Source organism: Impatiens glandulifera, chromosome 6 (assembly GCF_907164915.1).
Source record: "Impatiens glandulifera chromosome 6, dImpGla2.1, whole genome shotgun sequence".
Lineage (NCBI taxonomy): Eukaryota > Viridiplantae > Streptophyta > Magnoliopsida > Ericales > Balsaminaceae > Impatiens > Impatiens glandulifera.
In genome coordinates, this window is record NC_061867.1 from 47,910,425 (window position 1) to 47,926,248 (window position 15,824).

The 15,824-nt window shown below is 30.0% G+C and overlaps 1 pseudogene; it reads left to right on the top strand.

Moving 5' to 3' along the window:
- Positions 1-1,609: 1,609 nt before the first annotated feature.
- LOC124942207 lies at positions 1,610-2,265 on the top strand (annotated as a pseudogene).
- Positions 2,266-15,824: the final 13,559 nt, after the last annotated feature.

Sequence of the window (15,824 nt, forward strand, 5' to 3'; positions counted from 1 at the left end):
ATCCGAATCGAATTCGAATTTGAATTCGAATTTTAAATATTGAAAACCGTATTCAATTCTTACTCTAACGAATTCGAATTCGAATTCTTGACGAATCGAATTCTTGACGAATCGAATCGAATTTTTAACGAATCGAATCGAATCGAATCTCGAATAAAATTCTATTCGTGGCCAGGTCTATTTCCGTAGATGTAACAGTAACTGGTATAGTCAGCAAAACTCGATATGCGATATAGGAATTTAGATAACAATCATCCATTATTTTCAAATAATTCAGCACATCAATCGCTTCTTCTATGATTAACCACAATGTTGCACTTTTATTATGCAATAATGCAAGATACAGATTGTGAATCCATCATTCCACCAGACAAGTCCTCAACAACCAAAAATAATCAAGTAATCGAACCAAAATCTCACCGAAATCGGAGGAAGAACTCTAGTGGGTAGTGGCGCAGTGCCGAGAAACAAGACTGGAACGAGCGAAAAAGGCCCAAGAGCTCGGGAAAGGAGACGACCGAGTTTTCTGCTCCGATTCCGGCAAGCTGAAGGATCAACGACGGGCTTGGGGTTTGGGGAAAGTGTTTCTTTTTCTTTTTCCAGAATGCTTGTTATTATTTTTTTTTCTTCTTTTTCCTTGATTTTGTTGATAAATGAGAATCGTGCGATTTTTTCTCCAAGTAAGATAGTGTTTTTTATTTTTATTTTTTGGATACAAATTAAGTTAGGCCTTATCATTGATAGGTTATCAATTATTATTTATGGGCTTTTTAAAAATAAGCCCATGAACATATCATTATAATTTTTTTTGAAGATTTTGGTGCCCCAAAAATATTTGGGCCTGAGGAAATTGCCTCACTTATTACACAGCAGGTTCGGGCCTGCTCTGCATCCCGTAAAAGATAAAACGGGATGAGAAACCGAAAATAAAGTTATCTAGCATAGACCTTTTAATTGACCCGTACATGTTTAGGTCGGCACACATGCGGATGTACCGGCCTAATTGACTTCGAGTGTCGCCATCATAGTTTACTTCAAGGAACTAGGAAAGAAAACAAAGTATTCGTTTTAAGGGTTCGATGCTTCGTTACATATGGGAAAAAACTTTCACGTTATGTCTATGTGTCCACACCGAAGGGTAGTCTCTACTAAAATTGCAAATGAGACAACCGCTCGTGAACCGTTGAGTCTTTTGACCGAGTTTTAGTGAAGCTCGAGCTGACTCGTTAATATTCGAGTCGAACTCGAGTTTATATAATATTTGTTCGATGACTTGTCAAACTTTTTCGAGCTTGATAATATATAATATATTTATTTATTTTAATATTAAAAATTAAAATCTAAAACAAATAGTTTTTCTTCATTATCCATTTCTTCAAAATGCATATGGCAGATCAACAATTCACATAATTATATTTTATGACACAAATGTTAAAAAGCAAAACCCTAATTCCTTAATGCATTATCATATCTTAATGACTTTTTATCTTGACTATTTCTCTCACTCATTCAGAATTGCTTCATTTATTCATATTATCTCTCGCTTACACTATTTTCTCACTCATTCATAAAATTGCTTCATTTTTCATATTATCTCTCATTTATTCATATGGCGCGCACGAAACAGGCCCTACGAGGAAATTGATTGGAGGCAATACGCCGATGAAATAATTGGCGACAAAGACGGCTAGAAAATCTGCTCCCGACAATGTTGGCCTTATATGTTGGGCTTCCCTAGACAAAAATAGAAAAGAAGGAATTTTTTTTGTTAATAGTGATAAATGTTGTTTGGCTGACCAAATAAAACTTCAAAATATTCCTCCTCCATAACCACTCTATTATCTACCATTATGTTTGAAAATGTCAATAAAAATAATCAAAAATAAAATTTATTTTTATTAAATGGGCTGCCCTAACCCATGGGCTTACCTCAAGGCCGACCCTAACTCCCGATACTAGAGGTGTGAAGAAGCCTCACAAGTTTAGACTAGGAAATGTTGCTTTGATAGAGATCCGTAAGAATTAAAAAGAGTACGGAGTTTTTGATCTGTAAGTTTCCATTCCAAAGACTTGTTCCTAAGATTGCACAAGATCTCAAAACAGATATGAGATTTCAGAGTTTCGTCTACTCTCCATGAGGCAGCCGAGGCTTATCTAGTGGGTCTATTTGAAGACACTAATCTATGCGCCATCCACGGCAAACGTGTGACTATTACGCATAAAGATATTCCGTTTGTGAGACGTATACTCGGTGAGAGGGCCTAAAGATCTTATGGTGTTTAATGATTATGTTAATAGTCATGTTTCTTGTCTAGTATCAACCAGTTTCTCTCAATTCACTCCACTTAAAATGTATATTGAGGCTTTGTTAGATCGATCTCTTATTTATGTTGCTATTTATAATTAATGATTCAATATTGGCTATTTGACTTGCTCTAATTGAATTTCCTTCAAATTGGCATTGAGAAACGAACTATTTGGCGACAAAAAATAAAATAAACTCTTTTATATATTATGTTTTGGAATTTTGAATGGCTATGATAGCTTCATATTTTAATTTCAAAATATCATGTTTTGAATGTTGGAATATTTATGAAAATTTGATATTTTATTTTGAAAATAAATTTTTGTTTGAATTCGAACTCAAATTCGAGCCGATCTTATAAGTAAATAGTCGAGTCGTGCTCGGACTCAAATTTATAAACTCGTTAAAGTTGAGATAATAAATATGAAATCGAGTCGAACTCAAACTCAAGCTGACTTGAGCTCGGCTTGGCTCATTTTGCAGCCCTAGTCTCTGCTACAAATATTTGGTCATTTATTAAAAATACACATTTACACGATTTTGAATTAAAGTCTAGGGTTATCATCCTATCCACATGTGACTTAGTTTTTTATTTATACCCTAACTTAAATCTATTAGACTACTCATGATATGTTTCTAGGATATGAATCTACATCATAGTCATGTTGCTTTAATTAAATTTAATTATCAAAATAATTATGCACTTTTTTAAAAACCAAATAGGAGGAAACTTGAAATAATTCCAAGAAATATGATCAGCACATTATTACTTGAGATTTTATTTACTCATAAAACCAATAAGAGGGAGAATGCACATTATACCACATGAGATATAATTAGCCTCCATCTTCTTCCACTACCACGTCTAGGGATGAACAAACCTACCGATCCGACACAATTCGATATTTCGGATCGGACATCCTCCTCTATTTTTTAAAATTTTGCGATCCGTATCCGACCCAGTATCCCACTACTATTCGATCCGAAAACACCAGATCAGATCGGATCGGCCAATCGGAGACCGCCGATTCGATTTTTTTCATATATTCTATTTTTTATGGAAGTAATTAGAAAACACAGTATCATATTTGAGAAAATTATTTGGATAATTATAAATAAAAAATTGGAAATAATAGTATATTAGGCTGAAATAGGAAGGAAACAAAAGGAAAGGAGATTAGCTAAGTCTTTTTTAATAATGAATTATTTAATAATAGTTTTGTTTGGGTAAGAGAATTATTTTAATTGACGGATGTTGTTTGTTGAAAATTATCAAAATACTATTTCAGACAAATAATAAAAATAGACTAACTATTGTTTAGACACTTATCGATAAATTTCAGGTTTTTTCTTTCAAATTTTGTACTTAATATAAATCTTTTAATCTAACATTATATATATTAATTGCAGAAACGAAGCGCTACCAGCATAGAAAACTAAAAAAAATATGCACATCGGTCTGGTACACTAGTAGAAAAAATGTATTCAGTAACGACTCCTAGTAACGGCGTTCGGACGCTCTTACCAATTTTTTTATCAGTAACGGTTATAGTAAACCGTTACTGTTACCAGTACATCTGTAACAGCTATATAAACCGTTACAGATACGACCTCCCTTTACGTTTCAGTAATTCAGTATCAGTAACGGTTTTCAAACAAAACCGTTACTAATATAGTATCTGTAACGGATATTTGACAACCGTTACAGATACTGAACCGTCTTTTAATTTCATCTACTAGTATCTGTAACGGTTTCGTTAAAAACCGTTACAGATACAACCTCCCTCTAACGTTTCAGTAAAGGATATTAGTAACGACTTTCTTTAAAAGTCGTTACTAATAGAGTATCTGTAACGGATATTTGACAACCGTTACAGATACTGGACCGTCTTTTTACTTTCTCGACTAGTATCTATAACAGTTTTTACGGAAGCCGTTACAGATACGTCTTTCTTTATAACGGTTAAATAAAGGATATTAGTAACGGTTTTACAAGAAACCGTTACTAATATACTATCTGTAACGGTTTTTTATATAACCGTTACAGATACTGAGCCGTCTTTTCAAATTCTTTATAAGTATCTGTAACGGTTTTCTATAAAACCGTTACAGATATCCTGTAATAACTCCTGCGCCGACTTCTTTTTCCCTTCTTCTTTTCTTTTCTTTCTTTCCTTTCTTCTTTCGTTTTCTTCCGCGCTCCCGCTTTCTTCCGATCATCCGACGCCGCCAGTAGAAGATTCCGATCATCCTGCATTCAGGTAAGTTTCTCTCTTCCCTATTCTTCTTCCCTCTTCTCTACCCGCAAACCGCCGCCGGCTGCACACTCTACAATCAATCACCGTCGCTGGTTGCCCCGCCGGTTGAAGACTCCGATCATCCTGCATTCATCATTCACGCCAAGTATGCTCTGCATTCCATTTTCGTTCATTATCATATAGAAAATCCTCTTTAAAGGAATAGATGATACAACATTCTGTTTGTTCATTCTATTAACATTCTGTTTATCAAATACAACATTCTGTTTAACATTCTGTTTGTTCAACATTCTATTAACATTCTGTTTGTTCATGTATATATAATCCATTAGGAATTTTGTTCATGATTTTTCTATTAACTGGAATTGGATTCTTTCTTCTCTTTCAGTGTTGATGCAGCGTTAGGGTTCTTCTTGAATAAATACTCCTTGTATCTAATTGCTTTCTTCTTTGGGATCGCGTGGGAAATTTAAATTCTGATCGATTAGGATTTCAAAGGTTTGGCATCAAATTGAATCTCTGATTTGTTTCTGTATGTGTGGGAAATTTATATTATGTTTGTTTTGTTTCTCCTGTAGAAATTTAACAACACTTTTGCATATTTCAATTCTAAGGGTTCGAGAATCCCTACAGGTCATTCTTTTACCTTATCTAGTTTTAGGTCAATTTTTGTTCTTTATGGATTTACAGTTTGTATATATTGTTTTATGAATTCCAATGGTATATACAGAGAGTTTATATGATTGTTTGATTATCTGCTTTATGAACATTTTTAGATTGTATGATTGTTAGGCGTTTATGTATAGATTGTGGACAAAAGGGATATGTTTGCAAAGTAAAGTTTATATTAGATTGGTTTATCTTTTTATGAACAATTTTAGATTGGTTATTGAGTAAAGTTTATATATATCAGAAAGCATATCTTTTGATCTTTATGTGGATTTACACTATTGTATGTGGATTTTTGTGAAAATAATAGAAGTATGCAAATATTCGTTATTCATAGCTAATGAAGTGTGATAGATATATAATTTAGGTTTAGGTTCTGCCCTTTTTTATATAGGAAAATAAGAGAATAGAATTTCACATAGAGTTTGTTTCATAATTTGTTATGGTATGTGCACTAACCATATTATAAGGCATTAATTAGTGTTTTCTTTGCTGGACATTATTGCATTATTCAAATTGTTCAATTTATTGCATTTACTCCTTCAAATAATATACTGATGTTTCAATAAACACTTAATGTTTCAAGTTATTTCAGCAAAATTGTTTTATTAGGAAATAGTTAATTTGAAATAGGACTATGTGGATTATTTCTCAATATATAATCTTTTTCATTCTATTTTGCAGAAAAATCAATTACTAATGCAACGTGATGAAGCACAAAGACAGCGGGAAATGGAGCGCGAAGAATTACTAATGCAGCGTGATGAATTACTAAAGCAGCGTGAAATGGAACGTGAAGAAGATCGAAGGGATAGACAACAATCAGTTGTAGAGCGTGATAGAATGCAGGATGAGATGCTTGAGATGAGGGAGACGATGAACTTCTTATTATCCATGGTTCCCGGTGGTCGCCCTCCACGTCCACCTGCCCCTCCCACTAGAGATGATGCCCCTTCCACTTGATCGTCGCTTTCCCGTGTATTCTGGTTAGTTGAATTGTTATTTGAAATACGTTAATTAATGGTTTTTGTGGATTTGTGATATGATTGTAGTTTGTGATATGATTGTAGTTTGTGGATGGATTGTAATTTGTGGATGGATTGTAGTTTGTGGATGGATTGTAGTTTGTGGATGATTATTGTTTTGAATTAATGATTGTGGTTTTGGGTTTTTGGTTATTGATGATTGTGCTTTTTGGTTTTGGTTATTGATGATTGTGATATAGGTAAAAATTTGGAGAAAAAAATAAAATTTAAAAAAAAAAACGATTATGGTTTAGTAACGGTTTAACAAATAAAAAGCCGTCACAGAAAATTCACAAGTATCTGTAACGGTTTTCGAAAGTCGTTACTGATATAAATGCCTTTCAGTAACGGTTTTAAGTCGGCTAGAACCGTTACTATTGTTCCTTTAATATCAGTAACGGTTTTCGAAAACCGTTACAGATACCTGTCAGTTTCTGTGACGGTTTTAAGTCGGCTAGAACCGTTACTGTTATCCATTGACTATCAGTAACGGCTTTCGAAAGCCGTTACTGATAAATGTGAAGTTTTTGTAACGTATTTTTCAGTAACGATTTGTAACGGTTTTATTTGCCGTTACAATTATGATTCAGTAACGGCATTCGATACTTTCAGTAACGGTTTTCGCCCTTACTGATACTTATTTTTCTACTAGTGGTAGCAAATCATTCACACAGCTGCAACGAGAAATTGTAAGACTTATTTTTTAGCTTTGTTTTCAAATGATTTAAAATTAAACTTTCAATCTTAAAAGTGCAAGAAGGATCAACTAAAAGCTATGAATTTTTTTTTTTTGACGACTAGGACAAAAAATGATAAATATGTTGATCCACACGTACTAGAGAAAGTGGTAATATGAAATATGTTCATTTACATTTTATCTATTATTGACATTAACATATTTTGTTGTATAATGAACTAAGACATATACGAGTTGAATGTTCCGACATTTCTAATGTCAATTTAGTTAAAGGAGTTTTTTTTGCTCAAGACAAGGGAAAATTATTAGGATGAGATTAGTTTTAGCTTCCCAAGTTTGAGAGTCAGCATAGTCCAAAAAATAACTTTGTCAGAACAATTTGACAATGCGAAAAAGGCTCGGTGATTTGGAAGAAAACGATCAGCAAATGACGTTAGAAATAAACCAGCTGAGGGTAGAAATGGAAGATAGGTTGCAGAAAGAACGGGCAGATATAAAAGATATGATGCAGAACAAGACGAGGAAGGAGAAAGTCGAGATGATGTGTTTTATGTCACAGTTTATGTCTGATGGTTCATCAATCAATCCTACAATGTTTACACAATTTACTAATATTGGTCAATCATCGGGTCAAGGTTCATTCACAACAATTCTATCCATGCAGCCCCAACAACAACAAGACAATGATTTTAGGGAAGAAGACGCAGATTAAATATGATAATTATGATTATTATTTTGTGTTTGTTTAAGAATATTTATTTTGTGTTTGTTTAAGAACATTTGTTATGTATAATTAAAATTAAAATTTTGTTGTAGAACATTTATTATGTATAAATATAATATGGTTTAATTTTGGTTTATAATTTAATTGTTTTTCTATTTTAGGGTTGTAATTTAATTAAAATATATATTCTTAATTACATTGCCTATACCGATTAGTTAATCAATCAGTGTTCCTTGACGTAGACTATACCGATTGGTTAATCAATCGGTATTTCTTCGATATGCATTATTGATTGGTTATTCACCAATCGGTGTTTCTTGCCATAGCCTATATCGATTGGTTTTTAACCAATCAGCATTTTTTCGACCTGTATTATTGATTGGTCATTCATCGATTGATGTTTCTTTAATACGCATTACCGAGAGAGGTTCTACAGCGGTAACGATCAGTATTTCCTTATACCGATTGATAATTAATGTATTAAACCAATTGATATAAAAGTGTTTTTTTTTTTTTTACTAAAGAGTGAACTTGAAAAATGAAAAATATGTTTTCAATTAGATTTGAAGTCGTATAAAATTCTGCAACATTATATTTTTTATACATGATACCAAATTATACCCTATATCATTACTCATCAAATTAATTATTAAATTATTGAAATTTTGAGGACAAAACAAAACAAAAATTAATTGTAAAAGTGTCATTTTGACACCACTTCTTTCATAAACGAATAAAACAAACATTAATCTATGATTCCCCTTCCCTTAAACTGGCCTATATTTGAATTTGATTACTTTATACCTTATAAATAAAATCTTTTAAGATCTCTCAATTCTGTATTAATTTAATTTAAGTGGGAATTATAATTTTTTAAATTTTGAGTTGATAAATTTATTTTAAAATACTTTTTATACAATTGAATTTGTTAACTAATTTAAAACTAACCGTATATATTAAGAGAATATAAAATTAATTATTAAAAATACTGAAAAAATTAAATAAATCAAACAAAAATATAAAATAAAATAAATTAAATAACAATCAAAATATTAAACTAAATTAAAAAAACAAACAATTCCTTTATTTTGATTATTTAAATAATTTATGATCAGCCGCCCAATAAAAAACAAGCCTTGGCTATAAATAGAAGCCTCAGTAACTTCTGAAGAAAGTAATGAAGAAAAGAGAGTTTGACATCGGTTTTTTGCTGGCCGCTGTACAAAACTTGCAATTATGGAACAATCCCACATCGAAATTGGAAGGATTTTGTTGAGTTCCATCTCAGCTATTAATAGAAACAGTTGTGCATCTTCAAAATGACCCCGAGAGTCTTTGACGACATTGCCTCTTAATTTCGATTCAATGTTCGTAGCGGCATCTGGAAGCGGAGAAGCAACATCTTTAAGGATGTTTAAGCTTTTGTTGATGTAAGTTCTTTTTCTAGCTGCACTGATTATTGTATTAGTCCATGACTAGGGAAACAGATAAATCATGACTAGGATTGATTCTAGATGGAATTTAAAGTTTAGAGTTATATGTAATGAATATATAACTGAATGTTTTGATTATAAGATGAAATCAGGCTGAATTTAGTAATTCTGAAATCCAAATTGTGTGACAATTTAGGCAAGTTGGGGGTTATAAGTTCATGCTATGCTAGGGGTATAACATATCTTCAATTTTAATTAAGTCATATAAATCTTTAATTTCTCTTTCTTTTTTTGTATGACAGGTCATAATCCATTGTTTCCCTTCTATGTGAATGAGATTTTGTGATGTACGCAAGGCATTATTTTATTTCTTCCACTTTATGGCTGTCCTTTATATATGGGAATGGGGTGTTTAATAATTTGATTTCTTCTCTGGTGCATGTCAGGAAATTGTTGGCTGTTATTTGCTTTGCTGGAATTGAAAACGGTACTGAGATGGATCCACATCAGAATCCCATCTAAAGGATTGTCTCCATCGTCCAATTCCGCAACTCAACTCAATCAGCGACAATTTGAGCCGCCTTGGCACTTCCATCTTGATCTTCCCTATCTCATTTTTACTTAAAGTATTTCAGGAATTTTGGTCTCATTGTCGGTTTGGTCGGAAACGAGATCGATTACCAAGTTTAAAGAGGGCAGAAATAGTTATATTGTGACGTTTTCATCTATATTCTTTCCGATTCGAGATAAGGGATTACTTCGTCAGGTCTTTTCGGAGCTGGCCGGGATGATGACGCTCTAGCGAATAAAGAATAGAGTTTTAATGAATATAGTTATATGTATGCTTCTTAAAAAAAAATATTAAAACAGAAATGAACAAAATAAAGGATTATTAGTTAATACAGTAATTCTAAATATTTAATGTTAACTCATAATAAATAATAATTAATTAATTTATTATGATTTAGATAGAGTTTTTAATTATATATATATATATATATATATATATATATATATATATATATATATATATTAGTTATTTTTGCATTATAAATTTTTAACCTTGAAACTATCCAACTTATTACCCGGATCTTAACTCAATCTATATATATATATTATAAATTTTTAACCTTGAAACTATTCAACTTATTACCCAGATCTTAACTCAACATGTATTAAATGATTAAGTGATAGGAATAATTTATTTTTATAACAGATTAATTATGTAGTTCGAAAACATACTTAATTATTTAACCAGTATAATATGTAACATGAAATTACACTTAATCAACTAAGAACTTAGGGTTAATATGCACCTTTTATTAAAGCTAGACTAGAAAAATAATTTTTTTTAGCTTAACAGCATCAAAAGGTGGATCATAACCTTAAGTTCCTGGGTTCGAACCCGTCAGACGACAAGTTCTGCGCCTGATTAAATGGTTAAGTATGTTTGCGAGCTACATACTTAATCCGTTGTCTATTTTTTTTATTTTCTTACATTTATTCATAGTTATTTGAGCGAACTAGTTATAACTAGTATTGATCACGTTCATTTGCATTGCATAGGTAAGGATATAAAATAATATTATTTATATAAATTTTTTAAAATAAAAATAATACTATTCAAATATTTGAATTTGTTTAATTAATAAAAATTAAGTTTAATCTAAATTTAATGTTTACATATATTTTTAAATTTATCGAGTATATACGGATCAATCATATAAATTGACAACATTCATTATTAAGGAAAAAAATAGTCTGGAACAAAACATCAAATATTAAATAGTCTAATATTTCTTATTATTATATACTTATTTGAAAAATAAAAAATATTAAAATATCATCTAACTAATTGTTTTTTTTTATATTTATAATAATTTTCATTATTTAATAACCAAATTTAGTAATAATTCACATTTATCGGAAAATAAATTAATATAATAGATAAATGGATAAATATAAAAAACATATTTAAAATTAATATATTCACATATATATAATTAAAAAAATATGTGATAATAAAATTATTGTATGCAGTGTGTGTTAATTTAATTTTTAAAATAATAAATTATTATAATAAATAATTGGACAAATATTAAGAAATAATTAAATTAATATAATAATTAAATAAAAAATATGTTCTAATAAAAATATTTTCATATAATGTCTTACTTTTTTTATAATAATAAATTATTAAAATCTATTTAATATATATATAATTAAATTTAAAAAAATATGAGATAAATGGGGCCGAACATAATAATTGTAATGAGATAGAAATCACATTCAAAATATTTGATTAAACAATATTATATATATATATATATTATTTTAAATAAATGAAAATTATTAATTTTATTTTATTTTAAATATATTTTGATATAGTTAATTTTTATATATATATATATATATATATATATATATATATATATATATATATATATATATATATATATATATATATATATATATATATATGAAGAGATAAAATAATAAATTAATTAAGAAAGTAACGTAATAATTCTAAGGAGAGAAAAATCACATGGATGGTAAATGGAGCGTGTACACCTCTACATATTTGATTAAGCATTATATATATATATATATATATATATATATATATATATATATATATATATATATATATATATATATATTTTGTTAAAGAATTCTACAAGATTGAATCTTAAGTATAGAGATTGTGAAACAGAAAAAAGTAATGGCTCGTGCCATCTACCCTTTTATATATTATTAACAAAAAATATTAAAATAGTCATTAGGCTCTTAAAAAAAACAATTTGACTATAAAGTTATTTAACATACTAATTACAAATTCAATATAGTTGGGCATTTCTAACTTACATATAATTTACAATTGTAATTAACATAATTCTGATATCTCCTCCTCAAGATGTAGATCTTTAAGATTCATCTTGTTCCGAAGTAGATAAAAAGGGCTGGAATCCAATGGTTTGATAAAAATATCGGCTTGTTGTACCTTTGAATATACATGTTGAGGAAGAATAAAATCTTACTTAAAATGATCACGTACAAGATGACATTCTATGTCTAGATGTTTTGTACGTTCATGAAAAACTGGATTTTCAGCGATATGTATTACCGCTTGATTATCACACCGTAGTGGAATTGGTAACTTAAGTGAAACGTTCATGTCTTATAGTAAAAATGAAATTCATTTGAGCTCACTATTGTAGCCATACTTCGGTATTCTACTTCATCCGATGATCAAGAGACATTGTTTTGTTTCTTTGTCTTCCAAGAAATTAGTGCATCACCATATTTTATACAATAACCTGTGACTGGCCGTCGACTATCAGTACAAATAGTCCAATCTGCGTCTGAAAAACTCAAGTAGATTGTTAGATACACAAGGTTAAAACAACCCTAAACTATGAGTCCCTTTCAGGTATCGCACAACCTGAAGGGCTGCATCCTAGTGAATTTGTAAGGGTTGATTCATGTATTGGCTTAACTGTTGTACGCTAAAATCAATGTCGGGTCGTGTAAAACTGAGATAAATCAAATGCCCAATAAGCCGTCTGAACCTATCGGGTTTAGATATCACAATATTATTTTTTCATTCAATTTAATCCCCTTTGTCATAGGAATTACAACAGGTTTACAACTTGTTAATCCTGTGTCGGCAAGAATATCTAAAATATATTTTCATTGATTAACATATATTCTAGCATCAGTACGATATATTTCTAATCCAAAGAAATACTTAGCATTTCCTAGGTCTTTAATTCTGAACATTTTGTCAAGTAAATATTTCACACAATTAATTTGATATAAATTGTCTCTTGTAATTAGAATATCGTCAACATAAACTAATTAAACTAAAAAGAAATCATTGGTTTTCATTGTAAACAAGCAAATATCATGAGCAGATTATAAGAAACCATAATTTATAAGACAAATTCTAAATTCTAAATTCCACTGTTTAGATGCTTGTTTTAAACCATAAAGACTCTTTTTAAGCTTACATACTTGACCTGTTTTAGCTTCGGTTTAAGGTTACCGTGGAGAAATGCATTATTTACATCAAATTGTTGTAAAAACTATTTGTTAGCAGCAGTTAAAACAAGAAATAACCGAACAGTTAGCGTTTTGGCTAACGGAGAGAAACTATCGTGAAAGTCAACTCCATTCTTTTGGTTGTATCATTTCGTCACCAATCGAGCTTTATATTTTGCTACTGACCCATCTGGTTCCAATTTAGTTTTGAATACCTACCTACATCTAATTGACTTTATTAAAAACTAAGTTTTATTTTTTTGAAGAGCAATTAACTCCTCCTCTTTCATGGTTTGCTGCCAATGATTAAGTTTTGAAGCATCTATGTATGTTTAAGACTCTTTAATATTAGAAATATTTGTTGAGTTATGGAGTTTATACTTATAATAAACTCTACATTGTTAATTAGAGTTTATTGAGTTTTCTTTTTTGTTTTGGGCTTAGGCCTGACCAAAGTTATTTAGGTTTATTAAATGAATGTTTACCCTATAAATATGTAATTATTAAGGGTTTACATGATAAGACAGAATTCTAGAGAGATAGAGTATGAGGCAAAAAACTCTGTATTCCTTCTTCTTCTTCATAGTGAAATCTGGTGGCGGCTGAAGTGGACGTAGCTCAATTTGAGTGAACCGCTATAAATCTGTGTCTTCTTGTGTTCTTTTTTCTTATGTTTTTCATAGATTGTTTCAAGCAGGTCGGATTTGGGAGATACAAATCCTAACAATATTACCTAAAAATTCTAGATAATTTTCTTTTTGGCATTTGAATGTGTAAGGAAAAGTATTAGGAGTATATGGTTTTTTATTCTTTGTAGATGAATCAATATTTGAACTCATCATATAGTCATTACACCATGCTGGTGGTTTTCCTTGTCTTCCCACTTTTACATGTTCGTCTTGGAAAAAAGAAATTTCATCTTATGAAAAAGAAGTTTGAGAATTTTCAGATTGTTCTTGAAAAATGAGTGTTTTCACTTTGGGGTTCAAAATTATTTTGATTTTCTGTTTGTGACTCTTCTAAAGTGTTATCTGTGTAAGTATCATTATCAGAATCAGTTTCAGAATCATACAAATCAAAAACAGTTTGGTTAGTACCAACATCATGATTAAAATAATTTTTTCTTTTAACTTTAAATTTGTGAAAAAGGAAAATATTTTTATGAAAAAAACATCCCTTGAAACAATAATAGTTTCTTGTTTTAAATCAAAAACTCTGAATTCTTTTTGTCCGGAAGGAGATAACCTTAGAAGACACACTTTGACCCCTTGGTTCAGACTTTGTTTTATTTGGAAAATTATTTTTGATATAACATAAACATCCAAAAACTCTCAAATTAGAATAATCTGGTTTTTGTTTATAAAGAATTTGATATGGACTATCCCATTCTAAAATTTTGAAAGGAATTATGTTAATAATGTGTTGCCATTAATATTGAAAATGGCCAGAATATTTTAGGCATTTTGGCTTGAAACATGCATGACCAAGCTACTTGAAGAAGATGTTGGTGTTTTCTTTCTACAACCCCATTTTGCTGGGGTGTGTAGACACACGGTTTTTGATGTAAAATCCCATTTTTTTATAAAAAAAATGACATTCGTTATTAACAAATACACTACCATTATCTGTTCTAATAATTTTGACAGCCAAATTGAATTGAGTTTTGATCATGGAATAGAATTCAATGAATATTTGGATAACAAGATTTTTGTATTTAATCATGTAAGTCCATGTGAATCTACTATAATCATCAACAATGGTTAACATAAAAGGACAATTTATAAGTGGATTTTCTTTGTATGGACCCCAAACATCCATATGAACAATTTCAAAACAGTGTGTGGTTTTAGAACTACTACTACTAAAAGGTAATCGTTTCAATTTAGAGACAGGACAAACATCACAATGAACAATATCATCTTTATTAAAAGAAAAAACATGTTTTAATGCTACATTAGAAAGGTGTCCAAGTCTCCTATGCAGTAATTTGAAATAAGTACAACTATTTAGTAAAGTATTTTTAGCCCAAATTTAGATCCTACATTTTCAAACAAGTACAAGTTTTGAGATAGTTCTCTAGTTCTTATGGTGGTGGTGTCCTTAAGATCCTGCAATATACAACCAGTAGGCGAAAATTGACATTTAATATGATTTGTCTTAACAAATTTAGATACTGAAATTAGATTGTATTTAAAGTCTGGAACATGCATAACATCAAAAAGGTTCAATTTATCAAAAAGTATTACATTTCCTATTTGCTTCACATGTTTGATTGTTCCATCAGGTAAAAATAAAGGTATATTAGCAATATTCTTAATTTCAGTCATTCTATTCACATTTGAGCATATATGACAACTAGCTTCACTGTCAATAATCCAAATAGGTTCATTTTTAAAAATACTATGAACATTAAGACTATAAGCACCATTAAAATTAGAAGTTTTATTAGAAGAAATTTGTGTGCCTTCATAGTAATGTTCTTTACCTTTTCCTTCTGCAAGAAGATCTTTCATCATTTATTTGAAGACAACAACAATTTCAACTTTACTGATTTTTATAGATGATTTTTCAGATGATTTTGGTTGTTCTTCATAATTGGAGAAGGGAGTGTCTGCCATATTAGACATATTTTTTACCTTTTGATCTCTATTTTCTTTCCACCAATCTGGATA